The sequence below is a fragment of the Coenobita brevimanus genome, chromosome 106 (assembly GCF_032717465.1).
Source record: "Coenobita brevimanus isolate Jiangsu-jjx chromosome 106, ASM3271746v2, whole genome shotgun sequence".
NCBI lineage: Eukaryota > Metazoa > Arthropoda > Malacostraca > Decapoda > Coenobitidae > Coenobita > Coenobita brevimanus.
In genome coordinates, this window is record NC_137059.1 from 15,454,157 (window position 1) to 15,480,990 (window position 26,834).

The window sequence follows — 26,834 nt, forward strand, 5'->3', positions numbered from 1 at the left end:
CATCACCTGTCATGGGGTACCAACCATACCCCATTTACTACATGCCACACCAGCAACAAGCACAACAGCAACAACCCATTCCTGTCTTCCCATCGTCCCTCAACCTCAGCAACACGAGTTTCACGTCCATGCTTAACACGCCACCAGACCCACCTGCTGAGGTGTCAACACCCACACCTGGGTCATCGACACCTCGGTAACTGTCAATTAGGTTTAGTATTAACTTTATTTCATCAATTTAAGTAAAGTGCACATCAACGAATTTATTTTCCTCTTAGCAGGGAATTACATTAATAAAACATACTATTTACATGTTATATGTACACTCTTTGTTCATATTACTGTTCATGTAATGGATAAATGCAATAAAGTGATAATATTTTCTTAAGTTTCATGGAAACTCATGGAAATAAAACATATTTAAAGGTGTATGTGGAAGTTTTATTGTCTTTTATACGTAAGGCAAAATCTTTCGTAAGATATACGAAAACAGAGTGGTAAATCATGAATATAAAATATTTAATAAAATTTACCAAAATCTAAGTTGCCTGGGATATTTTTTTTTTTTTTACCATAGATGTCTATCTGTCGCGAGTGAGGCTATTAATAAGAATGAAGATTAGCACCCCCACTCACGCCTAGAGAATGCTTGAATGACTTTCTCCTATTCGCTTCCTTCTTCTTTTATGAGAGGTGGGGGGGGGGAAGCTAGAGAAACTCCCACAGAGAGAGGGAGAGAGATGATCCTTCTTCCTCCTTCTTCACTTCCTGCTCCTTCTCTTTCTCCCCCTCCTCCTCCTCCTCTTCTTTCTCCTTCCCCCTCCTCCTCGCTCCCACTTTTATGACAGGGCAGATATTATTCCTTCTATGTGTGTTATTCATTATTATTATCTCTGCTTCTATGTGTGTATGTCATGCTCCCATGGACAAAGTATTTTTATCCACAATAACTTATGGCAATGGTTATTTGCATCTGCCTCTAGTGTTTCTTAAAGGACTTTTATCCTTGTTTTTTTTTTTTAGTTAGCCAAAAGTTGCTTATTCCAACACGTATAGAAATTTGTTTCGCCACTACAGATCCCTTCACACATACGACACACACACACACAAACATACGCACACACACACACACAGACACACACACACACACACACACACACACACACACACACACACACACACATATATATATATATATATATATATATATATATATATATATATATATATATATATATATATATATGTTATTTTTATTTTTATTTTTTTACAAAGCATGCAAACAATTGGTAACATATAGTTCTTTTACAAGAAAGGCAAGAAAACAACAGGTGTTGACGGTGTGTGTTATTTTATTTACATCAGAACAAGAGCATACGAATATGTTATATTGATATGTAAATGATAAATGGAACATTATAGATAACAAATCTATTCATACACCTATTCACACATTCATTAAATACATCTCATAGTTATGTTTAGGCGTACATGTCTTGCCAGGGGACTGCTCCAAGTGGTGAGTTGTAGTACGCCTTCAGGTAGTCTCTCAGGTTCCTTGCTGCCATGGGACCCCGCTCGTTATTGTCCTGATCCAGGGGCCGCATAGAGTCCTCACTCCTCCAGGCACCTGCTGTTACCTCGTGGGTCTGAGGGTCCTCTACATCTGCTGCTGTTATTGCTTCACAGGGCTTCCTTATTCTTATTAGGTTGTGAAGGCAGCAGCAAGCCATTACAGAAGCCTCCACCCTCTCAGGCTTCATGAGCATGGTCGTCAGCAACACCCGAAATCTGTAGAAATAAATAAGGGAAAGGGCAAAAGTGTTAACAACAAAATACATAAATTATTTCATACGTGTACAAAGTGGCAGCAGACAGGGCTCCCCCTACCTGCACCCCTTTAAGTACTGTATTTGGATATTCTGTTGGTTTTAAGAAGCCATATATTAATTTAGAACTGCAAACCTGCCAAGTATAACATTATTAAACACTACACCATCTTCCAGCTACCATTACTGGAATGTTCACTTATGAAAACACACGTATTCCTTAAACGGACAAAGATGTATCGAATGACAGGAAAATATATATATATATATATATATATATATATATATATATATATATATATATATATATATATATATATATATATATATATATATATATATATATATATATATATATATATATATATATATATATATTAAATGTATTTTTTTCTTTAATAACAAACTCGAGAAATAAATAATAATATTAGGAACCAGCTTTTGAAAATACTCAAGTGTGTCTGTCCTCAAATCTCATTCAGATTTGTATTTGTAAATCCTTTTACTGTAGGTTCATTTTTTCGATGTAAAGATAATATCCCAAAGCCACTGTGCTCAAACATAGTATATTTATATGCCTGTTCTAGCTGTACAGCTAGATATATTGGGAGTTCAATTCGGAACCTCAAAATTCGTATGTGTGAGCACAGAGGCTTGTCTCATAGAACATCTTTGCCACTGTCTAACCCAACTTTGTCAGAGATTAGGAACCACTGTTTCGATATGGGCCATACTTGTAATATGGATAATTTCAGTATTTTACATAGTAGTAATGACAGAATGGAACTGCGAATTTTGGAGTCTTTGTACATTCACAAACTTAAGCCTTCATTAAATAACTATGAATCATCAACAAAGTTGTATACCTTAGGATTATAGTGTATTGTATCGATGAATCAGCCTTTTGATACTTGGTTCATTGATTCTTTACTTGGTTCTTTTGCTTCACACTGGTTTGTTGACGATTCAGAAGCTTTATATATATATATATATATATATATATATATATATATATATATATATATATATATATATAGGTGGAGTAGACTGTAGCACCAGTCGAGCAGGGCAGTACTCCCGAGGTGGATGGAAAGCTGATGACAGGGAGTGCTGGAGCTCCCGTTTCATCAGCCCTCAGGACTAGTTCCTGACCATCCCCCTTTGCTGAACTTTTTCAGTGTCTCAGTTACACAGAGAGTAGGCCAGCATGCTCTCCAGTACAAATTTCTCTATCTATCTTCACCAAACTACATGCACAGTACACACTACAGTACACTTCCTATTCAAAATTTACCAAAATGGCGTCAATTCACCCAGCCTCGGAGTCCCCAGGGGGGGGGGACCATAAATGCCCCCGCCATCTGCCCCTCTCCCGGTGACGACTCGAGGTGCCTGGAACCACTGTCTGACTCTCTTCTTCTTCATTTCTGCAACATTCGCGGCCTTTCATCTAACTTTCGCTCTGTTGAGCACCACCTCTCCTCCTCTAAACCTCACCTTCTTTTTCTAACGGAGACTCAGCTGTCTGAGGCAACTGACAGCAAACCCTTTTCTGTATCCTCCTACTTTCTCTATACTCATTTCAAAGCCAAAGGTGGCTGTTGTGTATACATACGCAACGACTTATCTTGCTCTCGTGTTCCTGAACTTGATTCTTCTGAATTCTCCACTCTCTGGCTTCGGCTTTCCTGTCATTCTCTGACTAAATATATCTGTGCTGTTTACTTATCCCCTAATTCTACTGACTATCAAAAATTCTTCGACTATCTTCTACGATGGAACACATTCTGTCCATTTCTCCTTTCTCTGAAATCTCCATTCTTGGAGATTTCAATGTTCACCACCACCTTTGGCTCTCCTCTCCTTTCACGGATCCACCTGGTGAACAAGCCTACATCTTTTCTATCCTTAATGACCTAGAGCAGCTTGTACAGCACCCTACCCGTATCCCTGACCGCCTTGGAGAGAGCTCCAACATACTTGACCTCTTCCTTACAACTAATCCTTCTACTTACTCTGTTAATCTTTTCTCTCCGTTGGGCTCCTCCGATCACAACCTTATTACCTTAACCTGTCCTATCGCTCCAGTACGGCCTGCGGACCCTCCAGGGAAACGTCGTCTCTGGCATTTTGGAGCTGCGGACTGGGAGGCCCTCAGGCAGTACTTCTTTGATTTTCCCTGGAATGATTATTGCTTCCATGGCCGTGAGCCATCTGAGTTTGCCTTGCGCATTACGGAGGTTATTCTCTCGGGCATGGAAGCATACATTCCTTTCTCATATCCTTTGACTAACGCAAGAAAGCCTTGGTTTAATCACGCTTGTTCTAATGCTGTCCGCAACAAGGAGAAGGCCTACAAAAGGTACCGGAGCCAACCCACCCCTGAATCACATAATCTTTACGTTTCTGCCCGGAATCGTGCTAAGTCTGTTCTTCGCTCTACTAAAAATAATTTCATCCATACTAAATGCTCTCAACTCTCCAACTCGAATTCTTCCCGCTCCTTCTGGCACCTTGCCAAAAATCTTTCTAACAACTTTACCTCATCATCCTTCCCTCCTCTTTTCTACTCTGATGGTTCTGTAGCTATTTCTTCTACTGATAAAGCAGATCTCTTCGCACAGACTTTCTCCTCCAATTCCACCTTAGACGATTCCGGTGCTGTTCCTCCATCACTTCCCCCCTCTGACTTCCTCATGGCTGACATTAAAATTTCTTCAGTTGATGTATTTTCTGCCATTACTGGCCTCAGTACTAACAAGGCATATGGGCCTGATGGGGTCCCTCCTGTTGTTCTCAAAAACTGTGCTTCTGTGCTTACACCCTGCCTAGGCAAGCTATTTCGCCTTTGTCTGTCAACTTGTACCTTTCCTTCTTGCTGGAAGTTTGCTCTCATTCAGCCAGTCCCAAAGAAGGGTGACCACTCCCAACCCTCCAACTATCGTCCAATTGCTTTAACGTCCTGTATTTCAAAAGTTTTCGAGTCAATTCTTAATAAAAAAATTTTAAGGCATCTTTCCTATCACAACCTTCTTTCCGATCGTCAGTATGGGTTCCGTCAGGGACGCTCCACTGGCGATCTTCTCACCTACCTTTCAGACTCCTGATCATCCTCCTTTCGGGACTTTGGCGAAAGCTTTGCCATTGCACTTGACATCTCAAAGGCTTTCGATCGAGTCTGGCACAAATCTTTAATTTCCAAACTGCCCTCCTACGGTTTCTATCCTTCTATCTGTACCTTCATCGCTAGCTTCCTTTCTGGTCGTTCTATAGCTGCTGTCGTAGACGGCCATCGTTCTTCTCCTAGATCTATCAACAGTGGTGTACCTCAGGGCTCTGTCCTATCACCAACTCTCTTCCTTTTATTCATCAATGATCTTCTAAGCTGTACATCTAACCCTATCCACTCATACGCTGATGACTCCATCCTTCACCTTTCCATTCGGTTCCCGCAACGCCCATCTCAACAGTTACTTCAAGAAACAAGGGATGAGGCTATGGCACACCTAATGTCTGACTTGGCTCATATCTCTGACTGGGGTAAAAATAATATGGTTGTCTTTAATGCTTCTAAGACTCAGTTCTTTACACCTATCAACCCGACAAAATCTTCCACAGGTATACCCACTAATGTTTAATAATATTCAGATTAATCCTGCATCATCCTTGAACATGCTTGGGGTTTCATTTACTCGGGACTTATCTTGGAAAGATCATATTACATCTCTTGTAAAATCTGCTTCCAAGAGATTGGGTGTGCTAAGCCGACTCCGCTCTTTCTTTACCCCTGCACAATTGTTGACTCTATACAGGGGTTTTATCCGCCCCTGTGTGGAGTACAACTCTCATGTGTAGGGAGGCTCCCCACATACAGCTCTTCTCAATAGGGTGGAGTCAAAGGCTTTTCGTCTCATTAACTCTCCTCCTCTTACTGACTCCCTTCAACCTCTGTCTCTTCGCCGCACTGTTGCATCTTTATCTCTTTTCTATCGCTACTTTAATGGTCACTGCTCCTCTGAACTGTCTGCTTGCATTCCTCCACCTCTACGACGGGCGCGTAGCACCCGTCTGGCAGCAAACTCTCATCCCTTTTCTGTCCAACTCTCTAATGCAAGAGTTAACCGTTACTCCCAGTCTTTCATTCATGCAACAGGTCAGCTCTGGAACTGTCTCCCTCTGTCTGTATTTCCTCCTGCCTATGATCTCCAGTCTTTCAAACGCAGTGTATCCAGGCATCTCAAAATGATCGGATCTTGAATTTGGCTCTCTATTGTATTTTGTTTTTCTCTTGGAGGGAACTGTTACTGCGGGCTCATGGCCTTTGGTTCCTTCTTCCTCGCATAAAAAAAAAAAAATATATATATATATATATATATATATATATATATATATATATATATATATATATATACCTCTCTCTCTCTCTCTCTCTCTCTCTCTCTCTCTCTCTCTCTATATATATATATATATATATATATATATATATATATATATATATATATATATATATATATATATATATATACAAAAAATAATATCTATAAAATAGTGACTCTGTTAAGGCACACGTGTAGCTAACATTTAACATTACTTACTTGTTGGCCAATAGCCCAAAGGCGTTCTCCACCACTCGTCTGGCCCGGGACAGTCTGTAATTAAAGATGCGTTCTTCCAACGTCATGGCTCGACGAGGATAAGGTTTCAGTAGGTAGTAGTTTAGGGCAAAGGCGTCATCTCCGATGATGAAGTAAGGCACTGGTCGATCTTCTAGCAGTTCAGGGTTAGGTAAGTAATTGCGTTGGTTTCTAGGGCATGCTTCAATTTGGTGTGATTGAAGATGTGTCCGTCGCTGTTGGCACCATTGGCTCCGACATCCACATAAAGAAACTTGTAATCACTGTCAACTAGGGCTAGTAGGACAAGTGAGTGGTAGCCCTTGTAATTAAAGTAGTAGGAACCACTTTTCCCTGGGGGACGAATGGCCACGTGTTTACCATCAAGTGCAGCTATGGTGTGGTGGAAGTTCCATCTGTCGGAGAAACCTATGGCAACTTTCTTCCATTCTTCTGGTGTGGAGGGGCAAGCAATGACCTCTTCCATATACTCGCTCACTATTGCCTCACAGGTCTCAGATACTATTTTTGAAATAGTGTTATCAGCAACACGGAAACCGAAACGTAAATCACGGAAGGCGTTACCAGTGGCCAGATAGCGAAGTGTTATTGCAAGTCGCAGGCCTGGCTCAAGTGGCTTCCTGAAGTTGGTATCCTTCTTCTGGATGTGTGGGCCCACTCTCATCAAAATCTCCATGAACAGGTCCTTGTCAAGGCGAAAAAAGTTCTTGAATGATTCCTGGTCATTCATGACGAGCTCCGGGATGAGATGCTCCCACTGGCCATATTCTGGTCTCTGTTGTATCCACGAACGCACCCATATACTTCTCTTCTTCTGTGTTCTCTTCTGCCTTTCCTCACTTTTTTCCTGCTCCTCCAACTCATCCCTAACTCGTTGCTGGTATTCTTCAACGACATCCACAATGATACCACAAAACTTTCGCAGTGAGATGAAGTGGGTCCCCACCATGACAGTGTCCAGGGTGTGTTCCATGTTGTATAGGTTCTGGCAGTAGAATGGGAGGAGTCTCACTTGGCCACCTATATATATAGTCCTGCCTAAGTCGCCAATGAATCGTATGATGATCTTGCGCATATCGCCAATACTGCGCCAACATGTAGGCGAACTCAGAGGAATTACGTCGTGCCTCTTGCGCCGATGCATTCCCCGACACATCGACGATACATCGTCGACAGCACGCCGCCGTTGAACGTTTATCGCCTTTGAATCGCCTTGGAAAAAACCGTTAAAATTTGAATTTAGAATAATGCTTGCGCATTACGCCGACATATCGGCAATATGTTGGCTACTAGTCACCGGTTATATCGTATACTCCGCCGAGGTGTCGGCGTTTTGTCGTACTTGTGTCGCCGGTATTACGCCGACACCACGATTCTTGGTCAGAATCGTCGACACATCACCGACTTCGGCCACGATTTTCATCGTGGCTTCATCGTGCCTATTTACGCCGAAGTGGGAGAGGGCCTTTACTCTGCCATTTCAGATATGCCTGCAGGACGAGCAAATTCGTCGGAGGTGATTGCCGAGCAAGGCCTAATCGTCGGGATGTGGAGAGCTGGGGCAACTGTGCCGAACATTGCTCTCGAAGTGGGGAGGAGCACCAAGACGATTAGGAGGTGGATCCACCGGTGGGAGGAAGAGGGCTCAGTGGAGACAAAACCTCGAAGAGGGAGGCCACGAGTAACGTTGGCAAGGATGGACGCTATGATCGTGGCAGCTGCAACGGCATATCCAATGCGAACATCAGTGGAGCATACAAGAAATTTGCGGCTGAACTCCCATCACGTGACGACGAGACGCCGACTTCATGAAGCCGGGATCGACTGCCATATTCCAGCTCACAAAGGGTCTCTCTCTCTCTCTCTCTCTCTCTCTCTCTGCGCCATACTTTACCCTTATCCCTATGTCTTTACGCTTTCATCCTATCTCTTCCTTCATTCATGGTTCTCTCTCTCTCTCTCTCTCTCTCTCTCTCTCTCCTCTTGTGGCAGTCTTTGCCATTATCCTTATGTCTTCCCGCTTTCATCCTATCTCTTCTTTCATTCATGGTTCTCCCTTGTCTCTTCCTTGTCTGCTGTTATTTTATATCTTTAATAATTCTCATTCCTTTACTATTTCCCTATACACCTCTGCTTCCCTTACTCTGCTTCCTTCTTTCTCCTTCGTTCACTCCTCTCCCTCCTTTCTTCGATTTCTCTGAGCCTCTTTAATTATCTCTTTTCTTTACTCTCAGCCTCTCTTCATCTCGTCATTACTCTCTCACTTTAATTATCTCTATTTCTGAACAATGTCTTTTTATGACCATTTTACGATATCGAGTTGCCCTCCCATCGTATTAACTCTCTCTCTCTCTCTCTCTCTCTCTCTCTCTCTCTCTCTCTCTCATGCGGACCTTTTTCACACCTCGAGACGGGGTGAGGTAGGGTCCAGAGACCAAGAAAAAAAATAAGAAAAGGAGAAACTAACTAAATGATTGTATGATTAAACTGGCCACACTTTCCTTCACTCACCATTCCAGCCCCCGGAATCCTGACTCCACCCCACGGGCACAAACATCCAGGCTTAGGCGCTTCATACCATCTTATCAGCCAGGGTCAGTCCAACGCGTATCTTCTCCCTGACCTAATTACCGTAGTCTGTAACAAAACATAATCCTTTACAAAGACAGGTTACTTCTTAGCCACAGGACGCCATTTTTATGTTATTCATTCTGTTATACTGAGCGAATTTGAAGGAGGGAGAAGGCGAGGTAGGCCAAGGAGAAGGTGGAGGGATATGGTGGATGAGTGTGTGAGGAAGAGAGGTTTGGAAGTCGATGAGGCTAGAGAACTGACAAGAGATCGAGCTGGCTGAATGAATGTTGTGAGGAGAGGTGCAAGATCAGGGATTTGGCACCCCTTTTTTAAAGTGGTAGCGTCCGGATTGACTCTATTGGATACGTTTAGCTGAAGCTACAGAATGTGGTGAATGTTTTTGGCGTATCCGATTGAGCCAGTATTCCGGGGGCTTGAATAGTGAGTGGATGGAAGCGTGGACTATTGGCTTGGGCAAATTTAGGCTGTCTGGACGTTGCTACTCCTCACCCTGCCCTAGGGTGGGAAAGGAGGTCCGGATGATGATGATGATGATGATATCCATCCATCCATCATCCAGTCCTACATTGCCCCATGAACAGCGTAGGGGCCCGGGGCGAGGCAGTTGGTCCTGACATTTAAGATGAGAGTGACCAGCCTCACTAATCCCTGAGTGGCATTACGTGAGCAATAAACCCCAACCATCCCTTGGATATAAACCTTCACTAGCTCAATCCGATTGGAGCACAATAATTACCCACTAAACCACCAGGCGCCAAAACTTAGTTACATGGTTACCACCCAGCGTAGTAAATACGAGTAGTTTCCTGGTGTACAGGAAACCATTTGGCTTGTCACTCAGTGTAGAGTCACCCATAGGCAGAAGGAAGAGGAAAGAATGAAGGAATGAAAGACAGAAGAGGGAGTGTAAAGTCACCTGTGGGCAGAAGGACGAGGAAAGAATGAAGGAAAGAGAGATAGAAGATACTTTTTCAAACTAATTTGGCCAAGAGCTGCCATACTTCACTCTTGACTGCTGAGGTGTAACAGTCAAGATGGGAATATAATGGTACTCACAGGAAATACTATGCACAGGATGTACAGCTGTAGCATTGCCTTTTTCTGCCACTGAACTACGTTATAAGCTGCCAAACGACACAAATCCAGGCCAAGTTAATGTGAAAGTACTACACCAGACGATTTTATTCAGCTGACGAGGCAGTCTGAATGTGAAGGGTGACTGAACGCCATATATAAACCCTTCCAAGGTCTTCTTCTTTCTTCCTCTCTTTTCACCAAATTTCCTTCCCCCTCCGCCCCCTCCCCCTCTCTCTCTCGCCCTGTAACCCCTTCCAATGTCTTCCTCTTCTCTCTTCCTCCCTTACCTAAATCGTCCCTCTCTCTTCCTTCTCCCTTTTCCCCCTCTACCTAACTGATCCCTTCCATAGTCTTCCTCTTCTCTCTCCCTCGCTCTTCTCTAAACCTTCCCTCTATCTCCCTCCTCTCTTTTTTTTCCCTCTCCCTCCCTAATCCCTTCCAAAATCTGTTCCATTTCTCACCCTCTCTGTTCTCTAAAACCTCCCTCTCTCCCCCTCCTCTTTGGGCCCTTCTGGCGCGGACACTCCTATGTCAGCTAGATCTCTCATACGCTATTTTGGCGCAGATTTTCGTCCTTATGCAGCTTATTTCACGTAGCTCACTGGCAGATAAAGACAGTACTGCGGCTCTATATCTTTTCCATTGCACTTCTTCGTGACTAGTATCATCTTGAAGTGTTGATTTACTGCTACAAGCTCCGCACTAAAGATGGAGAGATGGCAATTTTAGGCCAAGTTAGAGTAAAATGAGAATACCCGGTGGTGGTTTGTGGTGGCAGTTGGAGCCGGCACTGTGCTATACTTTTCCGTCTGGGCTGGAGTCCCGGGGATTTTAACTGTCATAATTAAACTGACATTAGGTTAAGGCCGTCAGAAAAAAAAAAAAAAAAAAAAAAGATCTACACTGCAGCAGCCTATGACGTTGTTTTATTTATTTATGTTCTTGGCTAAATGTATCACATAATTCATAGAGCTAGGCAGAAAAAAAATCATAATCTACTTATATTTTGTATATATATATTTTGTATTATGGTACAGAAAGGTATATGTGAAGCTACAGAACGTGGTGAAAGTTTTTTGGCCTCTCTGATGAAGCCAGGATCCATGAGCTTCAATGATGAGTGAATGGAAGCGTGGCCCTTAGGCTGTCTGGACGTTGCTACCCCTCACCCTGCCCTAGGGTGGGAACGGAGGTCCGGATGATGATCATGATGTATACACAGAAGCAACAGGGAAACAGACAGCAAGCTAAGATTGCCCACTGAGCTCTATAGTATGGAGAGGCTATCTCCGCCGCGGGCGTGTGATTTTGGCCGCCATATTGAAACACCAGCACTCAAATTCAAATTCAAATACTGTACTTTATTTCCACTAACCAGTGGTTATTAATAAAGATACACTCGTCGCTTATAATACAAAAACATATATGGATTATGATTTTTATTTTTTTCTGCCTAGTTCAACGAATTATATCGGGAACATTTAGCCAATGAGTATAAAACAACGCCATAGGTTGCCGCAGTGCAGAACTAAACCTTTTGGCACTAAGAGAAAGGTGATGGCAGAAAGAGAAAAGTGTGGTATTAACGTTGAAATGATAGTGACGTTGAAGCTGTTTTACGTTGAAGTAATGGTGTTGAAATGATGTGGGAAGTCCTTAGACTATCCATGTCATGAAACCGAATGTCCAGATTGATAAAGGCCGGAAGAAACATGGAAGTATCTGCAAGAGCGTGTGAAAAGAAGAGAAGAGGACATGGAGAGAAACGCTGGAGATAAATGGACCCATTTTAATGGCCTCATTCATGCAGGGATACTGGGGAAGAATCTTTCTGCCCCTCCCCAGGGGGCAGTAATGATAGAGAATTAGCAACAAGATATATTTCTGTTATGCTAGGTGTTTAAGGGGCGGCTTCCCGTCCCTGGAACGCCTAGAGTGCAGCTGGGTTCTCTTTCTAGACCGGAGCTTAGACATACAAGAGAGGGCCAGGGCATAAAAACACAGGGCAACAACCTTACACGTATATTGACAAATTCAACTGATGTGCAACAGGTAGACAATCTTACACAATTTCATGTACAAGAATCAACACATAGGCTGGCATTAATGAGTCTACAGTAGTATCACACAGGATACTGGATGCACAGGAGTCTAAGTCTGGCTCAGGAGGGTAAAGGCACTATTACACTGTTCGGGGTGGTGAGGCACTGTCCTGCTCTGACACTGAGTTAATGGGCTGAATACTGGGGAGGGTGTTACTGACTTGCACAAGGGAGGAGAATAGTTACAGGTGTCGTTGCAAGGGGGCAAGGGTAATATCACTGCTCGTAATATTCACTGTCTACACCTTGGTATTCTACTGTAGAGTCTTACTTGGCCCCACTGTACACTGGAATTCTCTAGGGTGCCTTGTAATGCTAGGCGTTTTAGGTCCGGCTTCCCCGTCCCGTAAACGCCAAGTGTGTAGCAAGGCTCTCCTAGACCGGAGCTTAGACAAATAGCAGAGAGGTAGGACACAAAAACTCAAGGCAACAACCTTACACGTGTATTACTAAGTTGGTCAGGGGAACGAGTAGATATCGCTGAGACAGATACACTGGGCAGTTACAACTTTTATGTCTAGATATGGGTTGTCAGTATCGTGCAGGATACTGCTCGGGTCACAGTGAGTAGCACTTGAGGCAGTGTTATTAATTATGGGAAGTCCGGGTTTTCTATATTCGGGGAGTTACTAAAGTTATTCCTTGCTGGTAAGTGTTTCATTGGCACTGGGGTCTGAATATGGTCTTAGTATCGGGAGGTATTTTCTGGTGGTAGCATATTCACTCAGACAGACTCGACTCTCACTGGGTGGCCGTATTTGTGGTTACACTGTCACTGTTACTCACTCCACCACTTTGGTATTATCACTGACTTCTATTAGAGGGTTAGTTCACTGTTCTGCCTTTATATCAGTAGGTCACAGACACTGTACTATCACTGTCACTCCTTTCGGGTCCGGGCGTCGTGACAGTCAGTTACAAGGGTGGTGGGGTGTCACAGCTCCGCTACTGATGGGGCTGGGTTCCGCCGGGGGCCTCTATATCCAGAGGCCACGGGATCACACGTAGGGGCGTCCGTTCTCATCCAGGGCTGTGGGTGGCGAAGGGTCCCGCACTCTCGGAGCTGGGGACTGGAGTACAGCCCTCAGGGCTGGGGCCGAATAACTGCCTGAACCTTTCGTTTAGGCTCCTGATGGAGGACGAAGATTTCTGACATTGAGGTGTGGGGAGTTCCCGCCCAGGAGTCCTGGGGGCAGTCTGGGGTTCCTGAGGCCTGCGATCCCCAGGGCTTGGCGGCGCCATCAGAAAGGGACTGCGGCACCGGTCTCCGTCGGGGTCCGACAGGTGGGTCTCCTCCAGATCCGGTTGTAGGGAGAAGAGGCCAGGGGAGACCAAGGAGCCTCTCCAGTACTCCTCTAGGCCCGAGACTCCCTCTGGGTCATGGGTCGGGGAACAGGCATCAGCTTCAAACGGAGGAGCGGCTAAAGGCCATCTCCTGCCGTAGGGCCCGGCAACTGGCTGTGGCCACCTGGGGGCGCGGCTACTGGCAGTGGCCTGGGGGAGTGAGCAGCTACCAGCAGACCCAAAGGCACCTTCAGAGTGGCTACAGGCTATCTCCTGACGAAGGCGGGAGCGGCTACAGGCCGTCTCCTGGTTCCCCTCAGAGCAGCTACAGGCCATCTCCTTCAGGAGGGTTGAGCGGCTACAGGCCATCTCAGGGAAGACACCTTCGGAGCGGCTACAGGCCGTCTCCTGACGAAGGCGTGAGTGGCTACAAGCCATCTCCTTCAGGAAGTTTGAGCAGCTACAGGCCGTCTCAGGAAGGACATCTTCGGAGAGGCTACAGGCCGTCTCCTTATTACCCTCAGAGCAGCTACAGGCCGTCTCCTTATTACCCTCAGAGCAGCTACAGGCCGTCTCCTTATTACCCTCAGAGCAGCTACAGGCCGTCTCCTTATTACCCTCAGAGCAGCTACAGGCCGTCTCCTTATTACCCTCAGAGCAGCTACAGGCCGTCTCCTTATTACCCTCAGAGCAGCTACAGGCCGTCTCCTTATCGAGAGGTGAGCAGCTACAGGCCGTCTCAAGAAAGACACCTTCAGAGTGGCTACAGGGCATTTCCTGATGAAGGCGGGAGCGGCTACAGGCCGCCTCCTTATTGCCCTCAGAGCGGTTACAGACCGTCTCCTTAGCAAGGGGTGAGCGGCTATTCTGTCTCAGGGGTGCTGGCAGGAGCTGGAGAAACAGTTCCATCCCGAAGCTGGTTGGGGAAGGCTCGTCCGGAAGGTAGTCTAGTATTCCTGTTATGGTTGTGGCGGGCGAGTTCCGGGTCATAGGGGTGCACGGCACGGGCTGACTTATGCCGTTGTTGCTCCGAGTCCCGACACACCGTCATTGCTCCTCTGTGGGCTCCTTGTGGGGGTGTCTGGGAGCTTTTGGGGGTACTATACTGCATTTTATGGCTGTTCTTCAATATTCACTTACTTTGGTCTTTTCTGGCCTCACTGTGTTCACTGTGAACTCACATCTATACTCTTAGTGCCGATCCCACTGTTTACTATGAATTCACTGTCTTTTCATGCACACTTGGTTTCACTCACTGGGCTCACAACTCTCGGCCCGGGGTGGGTGGAGGCCCTGTGGGAGTCCCTTTGTCCCGCAGCCACGGGACCACTCTCAGGGGCGCCGTCTCTGTTCTGGAGCTCGGACTGTGTGTGGCAAAAGGCCCCTCACTGTTGGGACTGGGGACTGGGGTCTGGCCCTCGGGAATGGGGCCAAACAAGCATTGGAGGCGCTCTCTCAAGTGCCTGGTGAAGGACGGGCGTTGCCTTCATTGGGATGGGGAGTGGGCCCGGCTGGGGGTCCAGGGGCTGTCCTCAGAGGGGCACCCGCTGCAGTCTTCTGCTGGGGGCTCCACCGTCAGGGCTGGGTTGCGGCATCACTCTCGGCTGGAGTATGTCAGGCTGGCGTCCTCCTCCTCCTGATGTAGGGAGAACAACCCCGGGGACAGTACAGGGCCACTCCACCAATCCTCCGAGTAGTGGTCTTCCTCCTGGAGGTTGCCTCGGTCTGGGTGGACAGGTGGGTAACCTGTGCTCCTGCCAGAGGGCAGGACTGAGCACAGCTCACCATTTCGTTGCGGAGTCACAGGGGGCAAGAGACTTTGGTGACTTTGCCCGGCATGGCTATAGGCTGTCACTAGGTTCCCTTGGGCAACAGACGGAGGGCGGCTACAGGCCGTCCCTTCGCTGTCAGCACGGCTACAGGCCATCGCCGGGGCCCGACTGCCTAACGGGCACCCAGGCGAGGTGTGGCTATAGGTCTTTGCCTGCCTGCCGGTGCAGCTATTGGCCGTCACCGAGGTCCCGCAAGGAGGGCACTGTGCAGGAGAGGAGTAGCTCCAGGCTGGCTCCTCCCTACGGGCGCAGCTATAGGCTGTCGCCGGTGGCGTGCCCTCTGAGGCAACTACAGAAGGAGAGGGGACGTACCTGTCTCTCCCCATCGCGGCTATAGGCTGTCGCTGGTTTCTGTAGGGGGTGTGAGCAGCACTAGGCACAGCGGCTATAGGCTGTTTCCTAATTGACGGTCTGGGTATAGGCCGTGACCCTTTCTTTTTGTGAGCGGCTATAGGCCGCCTCTTTATTAACTGAGTGGCTATCGGCTGTCCCAGGTGCCCAACTATAGACCGTGGCTGGGGTGTTGCTCAGAACTGCTAGGCCAGTTCCACCCCGATCCTGTCGGTGGTCAGCTTACCCAGAAGGCAGTGCACTTTGATTAAGGTGGTGGTGGTGGGCAAGTTCCGGGGAATAGGGGCACATGGCCCAGGTGATCTTTTGGCCCTGTTGCCTGGGCGCAATCCATGCGCCGTCCAGCCCTCCGTGTCCTCCTCCTGGGGGTGTGGTGGCGGCTTGTGTTGTTATCGTTGGCATTTTAATTTCTTACCTGTGAAATGTAACGCCATCTCTCCTCGATGCATTCCTGTGCTCATTTTTGTATCCATAAGCTGTACAGTGGACCATGGCACTATATTTTCTGGAATCGTCAGCTGCTTTCAAAAACCCAAAGAGCAGCTCAGTACAAAAATGCGGTCATCAGGCATGGTGTAACATGGCTGCCACTACACCAGCGCTGCCCTGGAGGCAGCTACATAAATTATGCTGTGCTACCCATGAGAAAGCCTCTCCATACTATAAAACTCAGTGAGATTACCATGATGGCGATGACGAATGCGAGTGTTTTAATATGGCGGCCGTAAGTCACACGCTCGTTTTGAAGGTAGCCCTCCATGTTATACAGCTGAGTGATGTGTACACAGCACTGAGCTCTGTAATAGAGTGGCTATATCATGGCTAACACAGCGTAACTGATGTAGCCGCCGCCAGGGAGCACTGGTGTAGCGGCAGCCATGCTACACCTCGCCTGATGCCTACGGTTTTTGAACCAAGGTGTTCGTTGGGTTTTTAACCCTTACACTGGGGGCTTGTTTTCCAATGTTTTGCATGTCCCGCTGGCATATTTGGGCTCCGACAGACTCTCAAAAAATATTTGCCAAAAATCAGTTATTAGTCCTAGAATATTGAAATTACATATGCATATGGCACATACTTTCAGCTTTCTCCTGGGATGTTTGTTGAACCTTCGTCGATTACCGTAGGACTTGTGGAGACCTCTGAAGCTGGGTAACGAAGTCTCCACTTTACACTTCCTGACAACCCATAATATGATTACCACAGCCAGATATTATCACTAGAAACACTATTCTTTGATTATCAAGTAGTTTGGGATCCATACTCCAAAAAAAAAGCCACTGTGAAAGCAATGAAAATTACGAGTGCGTGTGACCTTCCCACTTGCGCTATTATAGTTCGCTGTTGGTATTCTGTCATTTATTATTCATAAAACCCCTCACACTTTATATTTCTGTTACTATATAACACTTATATATATCTGCAGTCTTTATCCATAAGTTTCCTTCAGTAGTATTAGTTTATTGTCACTGAAGTCATTCAATTTTTCATCCAGTAAAATACGTAGAGAGCCACGGATTCACTTTCACTGTTATAATCTCAAGTATTTGTACTCATATTCTTATATTACTAATTACTTACATTTCTATTTACATTTTCTATTGTATTTTCAATATTTACACTTCTATTTTACTTACACTATGTTATTCACTGTCACTTGCAGTAACATAAAACTATATTACACTGTTCAGTCATATGTACTGTAGATCCATTGCTTTCACTTGCTATTTACACGTTATTTACACATTATTTTCCTTTCCCACTTGCACTTTTAGAACTGCTTCTGGCTGTGGTAATCAAAGAAGCAGGTAACACAGAGGGGAACCTGGCACTTTGTGCTCAGGTGTGCGTCGGGTAGTATATGCACACACCTGGCACCTGCGGATCGCAGCCTTCCTCTTGGTTGTGGCAGGCATTTGCACCAATCTGTGCTGATCCATGTACGCCCTCTGCTCAAGTCTGTCGAGAAGTGTTACTGCATGGTGCCTTGGAGTTGCTGCTGTCACCCTACCATATCTTTCAAGCAGCTGCTGAACACAAGTCCTGGCGAACAACCTCAGGGAGAAGGATTTGGGTGGCTTGACCTTCATCTTGTACAGGATGAAGGCGTTCAGCATCGTCATGTCTATGAGATGCAGAAAAACTTTCCTGTACCACCTAGTATTCTTTCTGAGGCAGTCGATCTCTCCAATCATCCTGTTGGACTTGTCCACCAGCCACATGTTGATATTGTAGTCTAAGACAGCATCAGGTTTCCTCACAGGTTCGCCTGTCCTACGGTCGACCTTCCCACTGTCTGTCATTTCCCCCTTGTGTACGGTGGTGAGTATGTGCACGACCCTCTTGTCATGCCACCGTATTGCCAGCATCTTCTCAGACTTGCGTAGGTGCACGTCTCCTCGCTGCGAGGTTCCTGCCTCTGGGAATTTAGGGAAGTGGGCACGATTACTCTTGACAGTGCCGCAGGAGCCGATGTCGTGCTCTGAAAGGTATTTGGCAAGTTTCGGTGCTGTATAATAGTTGTCTGTATACAGCACATGATTCCCACCAAAATACCTTTCAAGGAGCACTTTCACTACACAGACTGAGAAGCCAAGGGGGTGTGTTTTATCAAGATCGACAGTGCTGGCTGAATAAATGACGAAGTCAAGGATGTACCCCGTCTTACAGTCGCACAGTACAAAGAACTTGATTCCAAAGCAATGGCGTTTGCTTGGAATGTACTGCACAAACCTAAGACGTCCTCTTAACAAAACCAAGGATTCGTCAATGAGAACCTTCTGAAAGGGGTGGAAGAATGTCATAAACTTATCCTTCATTCTGCTCAGAATCTCCCGGATCTTCCAGAGTGGGTCGGTTTGGGAAGGTACATCGTTGTCGGCAAAGTGCAGGTTTCCCATGATGTTCCAGAAACGATCTCTGGCCATGTACTTATTGAAGGTGGGTGAGGGTAGTAAGGGGTCCATGGACCAGTATTCTTCCAACTAATGCTTCTTTGAGTGTGGCATGAGAAGCATGAGGGCGAAGATCACATACAGCTCCTGCACTCCCAGCATGGACCACTGTTGCATCTTGGCTGCACCTGTACCACTTGCAGCACGTTGTAATTCATACCTGTTGGTCTCATCACATATGTGCTGCATGACTTCGTCATCGAGGAAGGCCAAAAGGAAGTCCACACACTCAGCATCCTCGTCAAGAGTGAAGGCAGGCTGTATTCCTGAGGAACTCTCGTCAAAATGGAGATGTTCAGGGACAAAATCGGACCCTTCCCTCCACGCGAAGGCGTCCAGGATTCCCTGTCGTGGCGGTGTAGGGTGGGTGAGGGTGAAGGGTGGCTGTGAGGCAGATTTATCTGGTTCAAGGTCACTCGCACTGACCCTGGGTTGCCGTACAGCACTAGCAGCCCTTACTCTACTGGCAACTCTACTTTTACAGGTCAGGGATTTACCTCTTCCTCTACGGCCTGCCTTCATTGTTGATGCTGGTGGTGACTCCGACGACGAAGACTCCGGAGAAAATTCAGCAGAGGAAGAAGAAATGAGTGAAGTGGGGCTTGGGGAACAGGAAGGTGAATCACCTCGGGACTCATGGCGGGCTGGGTCACGTGGGGCCATTGTTCCAGGGCTAACCCGCCGCTTTTTCATTCCCTTCCCAAATTCTTTCCCTTGCTGCACTAATGGCTCCTTTCCCTTGGAGCTAGGGATAACTTGGGACACTGAAGCACTCGTACTAGTAGTTTCTGGCACGATTTCCTCACCCGGCTCATCACACGAATCACCGCCTTGGAGAGAGCTCCAACATACTTGATCTCTTCCTTACAACTAATCCTTCTGCTTACACTGTTAATCTTTTCTCTCCGTTGGGCTCCTCCGATCACAACCTTATCACCTTAACCTGTCCTATCGCTCCGGTACGGCCCACGGACCCTCCAAAAAAAAGTCGTCTCTGGCACTTTGGAGCGGCGGATTGGGAGGCCCTCAGGCAGTACTTCTTTGATTTTCCCTGGAATGATTATTGCTTCCATGTCCGGGAGCCATCTGGGTGTGCCTTGCGCATTATGGAGGTTATTCTCTCGGGCATGGAAGCATACATTCCTTTCTCATATCCTTTGACTAATGCACGAAAGCCTTGGTTTAATCACGCTTGTTCTAATGTTGTCCGCAACAAGGAGAGGGTCTATAAAAGGTACCGGAGCCAACCCACCCCTGAATCACATCTTTTATACATTTCTGCCCGGAATCGTGGTAAGTCTGTTCTTCGCTCTGCTAAAAATAATTTCATCCATACAAAATGCTCTCAACTCTCTAACTCGAACTCTTCCCACTCCTTCTGGCACCTTGCCGAAAACCTTTCTAACGACTTTACCTCATCATCCTTCCCTCCTCTTTTCTACTGTGATGGCTCTGTAGCTATTTCTTCTACTGATAAAGCAGATCTCTTCGCTCAGACTTTCTCCTCCAACTCCACCTTAGACGATTCCGGTGCTGTTCCTCCCTCACTTCCCCCCTCTGACTTCCTCATGGCTAACATTAAAATGTCTTCGGCTGATGTATTTTCTGCTATTGCTGGCCTCAGTACTAATAAGGCATATGGGCCTGATGGAGTCCCTCCTGTTGTTCTCAAGAACTGTGCTTACACCCTGCCAAGGCAAACTCTTTTGCCTTTGTCTATCAACTTGTGCTTTTCCTTCTTGCTGGAAGTTTGCTCTCATTCAGCCAGTCCCAAAGAAGGGTGACCATTCCCAACCCTCTAACTATCGTCCAATTGCTTTAACACCATGTATCTCAAAAGTTTTCGAGTCAATTCTTAATAGCAAAATTTTAAAGCATCTTTCCTATCACAACCTTCTTTCTGATCGTCAGTATGGGTTCCATCAGGGACGCTCCACTGGCGATCTTCTCACCTACCTTTCAGACTCCTGATCATCCTCCTTTCGGGACTTTGGCGAAAGCTTTGCCATTGCACTTGACATCTCAAAGGCTTTCGATCAAGTCTGGCACAAACCTTTAATTTCCAAACCGCCCTCTTACGGTTTCTATCCTTCTATCTGTGCCTTCATCTCTAGCTTCCTTTCTGGTGGTTCTATAGCCGCTGTTGTAGACGGGTATCGTTCTTCTCCTAGATCTATTAACAGTGGTGTCCCACAGGGCTCTGTCCTATCATCAACTCTCTTCCTTTTATTCATCAATGACCTTCTCAGCTATACATCTAACCCTATCCACTCATACGCTGATGACTCCACCTTTCACCTTTCCATTCGATTCCCACAACGTCCATCTCAGCAGTTACTTCAACAGGCAAGGGATGAGGCTATGGCACACCTAATGTCTGACTTGGCTCGTATCTCTGACTGGGGTAAAAATAATCTGATTGTTTTTAATGCATCAAAGACTCAGTTTTTGCACCTATCAACCCGACAAAATCTTCCACAGGTATACCCACTTATGTTTAATAATACTCAAAGTAATCCTGCATCATCGTTGAACATGCTTGGGGTTTCATTTGCTCGGGACTTGTCTTGGAAAGATCATATTACATCTCTTGTAAAATCTGCTTCCAAACGATTGGGTGTGCTAAGCCGACTCCTTTCCTTCTTTACCCCTGCACAATTGTTGACTCTATACAGGGGTTTTATCCGCCCCTGTGTGGAGTACAACTCTCATGTATGGGGGGGCTTTTCGTCTCATTAACCCTCCCCCTCTTACTGACTCCCTTCAACCTCTGTCTCTTCACCGCAGTGTTGCATCTTTATCTCTTTTCTGTCGCTACTTCAATGGTCACTGTTCCTCTGAACTGTCTGCATGCATTCCTCCACTTCTACGACGGGCGCGTAGCACCCGTCTAACAGCAAACTCTCACCCCTTTTCTGTCCAACTTTCTAATGCAAGAGTCAACCGTTACTCCCAGTCCTTCATTTATGCAACAGGTCAACTCTGGAACTATCTCCCTCTGTCTGTATTTCCTGCTTCCTATGATCTCCAGTCTTTCAAATGCAGTGTGTCCAGGCATCTCAAAATGAATGGATCTTGAATTTGGCTCTCTCTTATATTTTGTTTTTCTCTTGGAGGGAACAGTATTGCAGTCTCATTGCCTTTGGTTCCTTCTTCCTCACATAAAAAAAAATAAAGTTCACGTTCCACTGCAGAGTCACTTAGTCCATTCCTGTTTCCCCCACGAGTTTTTCTGGGTGTAGAGGTCACAGGGCCCTTTGCAATGGGCGTAGAAGTGGCAGAAATGGCGGGGCGCGAGTGCAACATGTTTTGACCACAGAGGAGGACAAGGAACTAAATGGCACGGCTTATCTGAGAAGGCAAGGGTTGACAGTGACAATGGGGCTGACAGCTGCTAACTTACATGCTAAGAAATTATTGGTAGAAAATCTCGGCAATACATAAAGAAATAGGTAGTTCCAGGTGAATGTAAATGTCACTTAGGCTTCTCCCTTCCTTTCTGATATATATTTTTATTACAGAAATAGATTACAAGGCATAATTCAAAGGGGAAATTACCGTGGGAATTTAGTGAATGAATGCATGTGAGGTGTTGTCAGGTGATAATTAGCCAATTCCTGGTGTATACCACTATCACTTACCTTATTTTTTTTGGTATACGACGTTGAGTACGCCGCTTTCCGTCCGATCAGCAAAGTTAAGCAACGCTGGGTCTGGTTAGTACTTGGATGGGTGACCGCCTGGGAACACCAGATGCTGTTGGCATCCCTACGTGTCAAGTGGGGTTGGTGGAGGATTAGTGCCCCTCCCTGTAAAACAACTAACTCTAAGCCCTTGGCCACCCCGTTTGGGATACATGGCATCTGGCAATGGATGGATGGGATATATTATTTTGTGTAAGTATAGGGCATAGGGCTTATTTCAATGGATGAAATCTGTGGAAAAATCCGGGGGAGATTTGCTTAGCGCAGCACGGCAGGGCAGGCGATAGGAAAGGGTAAAGGAGGTGAGGTAGGGAGGGGTGAGAGGGTACTGGAGGGGAGGTAGGGAAGGGAGTCAAGAACAGGGGAAAATGGCTAAATTGTCAACAACGGATGGGAGTACAGATGAGATTAGGAGTGCGTACTATTGGTGGACAGTAGCAGTACATGCTAAAAAATGATTAGTAGGAAATCTCGAAAATACAGAAAAAAGTAGGTAGTTCCAGGTGAATGTAAATGTCACTTTGGCTTCTCCCTTCCTTTCTTATATAATTTTTTTTTACGAGAATAGATTATACGGCATATTTCAAAGGGGAAATTTCCGTGGGAAATTAGCAAACGAGTGCATGTGAGGTGTTGTCAGGTGATAATTAGCCAAATCAAGGTGTATAGCACTATCACTTACCTTATTTCTTTTTGGTATATATTATTTTGTATAAGAATAGGGCATAGGGCTTATTTCAATGGATGAAATCAGTGGATAATTCCGGGGGAAATTTACTTTAGCGCAGCGCGGCCAGGGAGGTGAGAGGACAGAGTAATGTAGGGGAGGTAGGGAGGGGAGTCAGGAATGGGGAAAAATGGCTAAATTGTCAACAATGGATGGGAGTACAGATGAGATTTGGAGTGCTGACTAGTGTTGGACATTGGCAGTAATGATAGATGATACAAGCCACCACTTGTAAGCCCGGGATAATTCAAAATAACACAGAATCACAAAAGTGACGCCCGCGGTATGATCCATTGCGCCCGAGCATCATGAAAGTGATGCCCCGCAGTTAAGGGGTTAAAAACAGCTGATGATTCTGTAATATAGAGTGCCACGGTCAGGTGTGTTGCTTCTGGATGCAAAGGATGAGGGAATTCATCAGAGAGAGATGGCATTACATTTCACAAGTAAGAAATATATCTTGTTGCTAAATGTTATGCAGCGTATTCTAGGTTCCGACTTCTCGGTCCTAGGTATGGTGCAATGTGGGGTTCTTTGTTCCAGACCGGGTCAGGGTCAGCCAGGAAGGGAAAAACACAAACACCTTGGGTTCAAGAGTACACTTATATATTTACTAAAAATACACACATACACTATTCCATGATCAAAGCTGGGTGGATACAATAGCAGTTACAAGGATCACTCTCAGTTCCTAGTTCAGCTTGTCTAATATGGGATCGCACCTGACTGATTTTACAATATGTCCATCCAGTATCACAACAAGTATTCCACAGAAATATTCAGGCACATGACATGTGACACATACATATACAACAGGGCTTAGTGTCTCCAGCAAAACTGAGATGATAATATAGATATATACTCAACCTTAAGCCTAGGTGTCCGCGTCACAGAGACGAAAGCCTAGCTAATATAATATATTCGCGTCACATAGACGAAGCCCTAGCTAACTTAGTCTATGCCGCGTCACATACAAGAGAGTATATATGTATATGGTCTCACACTGGCAGTCACCCGAGGGGGATTTGATGAGGCTAGGGTGCGTGTACTCTCGTGGGAGTGGAGGGAAGGGGGGGGGATTTAGTGCGAGTCCACAGGTGCGGTTACACTGACGTCTGTTGTCCTGTGGGGGAGGTGACACTGGGGGAATATTGGTCACAGTTGGGGGGAGGAACCAACTCGTTCAGGTGTGCTGAGTACTCCATGTAATAGCACTTTGAGTAATAGGGTACACTAGAATGCACAGGGGGTGAGCATACTGGGGAAAGATCACACGTTATTTGCGGGGGATCACAGGGAGGATTCACTGTGGGGCGGGGCTGGTCACACTGGGGGAATGTAAAGGGAGGATTTATTACTCACAGTTTCTGACAGAGAGGAGGACAGGGCCCGCTATGACGGGAGTTCCAAGTGGCGGCCTGGCGTGGGAGGGGGGCTGCCCGGTGAGTAGTATAGATGCAGGTGGTCCATTGGGTTGCCACGAGTCAGAGAAGAGTGGGCCGGTGGTGTGTAGGGCGGCTCTCTAGTCGCTATGGCCTGATAGGAGGCCGGGCTCTTGGGGCTGGGGCCAAAGAGGGCCAACAGGCGCACAGCTCGGCGCCGGCCCTTCGTTGTTATTGGGGTTCTGGGAGAGGACCTGGGGAGGCCCGGGGCTGGGGTCGGGTGCAGAGGAGGCGGCGCTCTGGCATGTCTGCTGCTCCTTCTGGGGGATAGCAACCCTTGAGGCTCCTCCTGAATCCTCTGTCAAAAAGGAGACCGGTCCAGGGGACTCGGTGTTCGAGGGTCTGCTTGGGAGCTTGTCTATGCAAGTCCCACCCTGATTCTGGTGAGAGTTCCCTCTGCTTGAGTGTAGTGTCGTTTTCCTGCACGCTGCCGGGTGGTCTGGCTGTGGAGAAGTAGGGCATTGGGGCGCGAGGGACATATGACGCTCTTGACTGCTAGATGTGACAGGTAAACCAGCCTCCCTGTCACCCCCTAGTGGGGTTGTTATCGCCCGCCCCCCCGTACTCTCCTCCTGGGGTGGTGGTGTCTGGCTCACCTTGCCGTGCGGATATTTAACTAATTCTATAAGAGTACTGCTCCACGGGGTGGGGCGGGAAGATTCTTCCACAGTATCCCTGCATGAATGAGGCCTCTAAAATGGGCCCATTTATCTTCAGTCTTTCTCTCCATGTCCTCTTCTCTTCTGTTCACATTCTCTTGTAGATATTTCCATGTTTCTTCCGGCCTTTATCAATCTGGACATTCGGTTTCATAACATGGATAGTGCCATAAAGGGTAAGACCTATGGCGTTGTTTTATACTCATTGGCTAATTGTACCCAATATAATTCGATGAACTAGGCAGAAAAAAAAATCATAACCCATATATGTTTTTGTATTATAACCAAAAAAGTGTCTCTTTATTAATAATCACTGCTTAGTGGAAATAAAGTATTTATATGATCGCCAAAATCACACGTCCGCGGCGGGCGTGTGGCACAGACACATCATTGATACTTCCTAACTAAAGGGCAGCATTGAATTATGAAGCAATATGGCCGCCGTCTTTCTGAACAATAATCCTGTTCAAGAGGTCACGTACTTAAGAGCACTTGAAATCTAAATATTTTAAAGTATGCGTTCAAAGATATTAACATGGTGCTTAGGAATGTATGTAACTTTTGCCAAGTTCTGATGGTAAATCTATACAGCACAAGCGATAAATGGAGTGGAAAGATGGCGGAGTCAGCATCAGTGGTGTGATTGTTGTTTGTCTTGTGGCGTCAGCTGTCTGTAATTATTGGTGAGCCGAGGCCCGAGCACCGAGGTGTACTTGATCATTTCCCCGTCAGGACGATCGTGTGGAGGGTGTTCACTGCGTCCTTCAATGATAGACTCCACCAGTAAGTTACTGTGTTAGCCATGTCAGATGTGCTAAATTACAAATGTATACACAACTGATTCATTCTTTACCAAACGGCCGCGGCCTTTCCATATTTTCTAGTGAATGTTTCACAGGTTGATTATTAGGTCAATTTTTACACGTTGCCCTCATCCGATTTTTTCATCCAGCCTGAGTGTTTCCTGTTGTTTGTGGTGTAATTCTATCGATTTTGACCTTCGTTTCTATCGCAAGTCGCTAGTTTTTGTTGAACGACACTAGCGACTTACGGTGGAAAGGACCGGTCAAAATCAACAAAAATCACACCAAAAACAACAGAAAACACTCAGGTTGGATGCCTTTTATCACGTGAAACGTATTTTTTTTGCGGTTCTTCCCCCCCCCCTAAGAATACTGGGGGACCTGTGGGAAACCGGGGTTTTGGGTGGGGGAAAAACGCAAAAGCGAGTGATTTCCTACTGGAACTGTTATCAAAATCAAACAAAAAACACTAAAATCCTTCGGAAGAAAATAATTTTAAGCTTCTTAGGGAGTTCGTGTTTCCTAACTGGGGGGCTTTGCCCCCCAGACCCCCCATGACATTAACCAAACCTCATTTAACGTAACCTAACTGGGTGTAAATAAGAAATAATGCATTTACCTAGCAGTTTACAGTTCCTCGTCTGCATCTGAAGAGTCGTCTGTAGCTGTAACAGCAACTGGTGACGGGCGGCAGTGCAACACTTTCTGATCCTCACGTAAAATGAGACTTTTGCCTTGATTTGGGTACTTTGTTCCTGTTGAAGGTAAAACACCATGCAATTGCACAAAGGCTACAGTTTTATCTTCTTCCTGGTAGAACTGTGAAATAGTAGTGAAGTAA

General features: G+C 46.1%; 1 pseudogene; it reads left to right on the top strand.

Annotated features, from left to right (window-relative positions):
* The first annotated feature begins 22,304 nt into the window (after positions 1-22,304).
* On the top strand, positions 22,305-22,423 carry LOC145416591 (5S ribosomal RNA; annotated as a pseudogene).
* Positions 22,424-26,834: the final 4,411 nt, after the last annotated feature.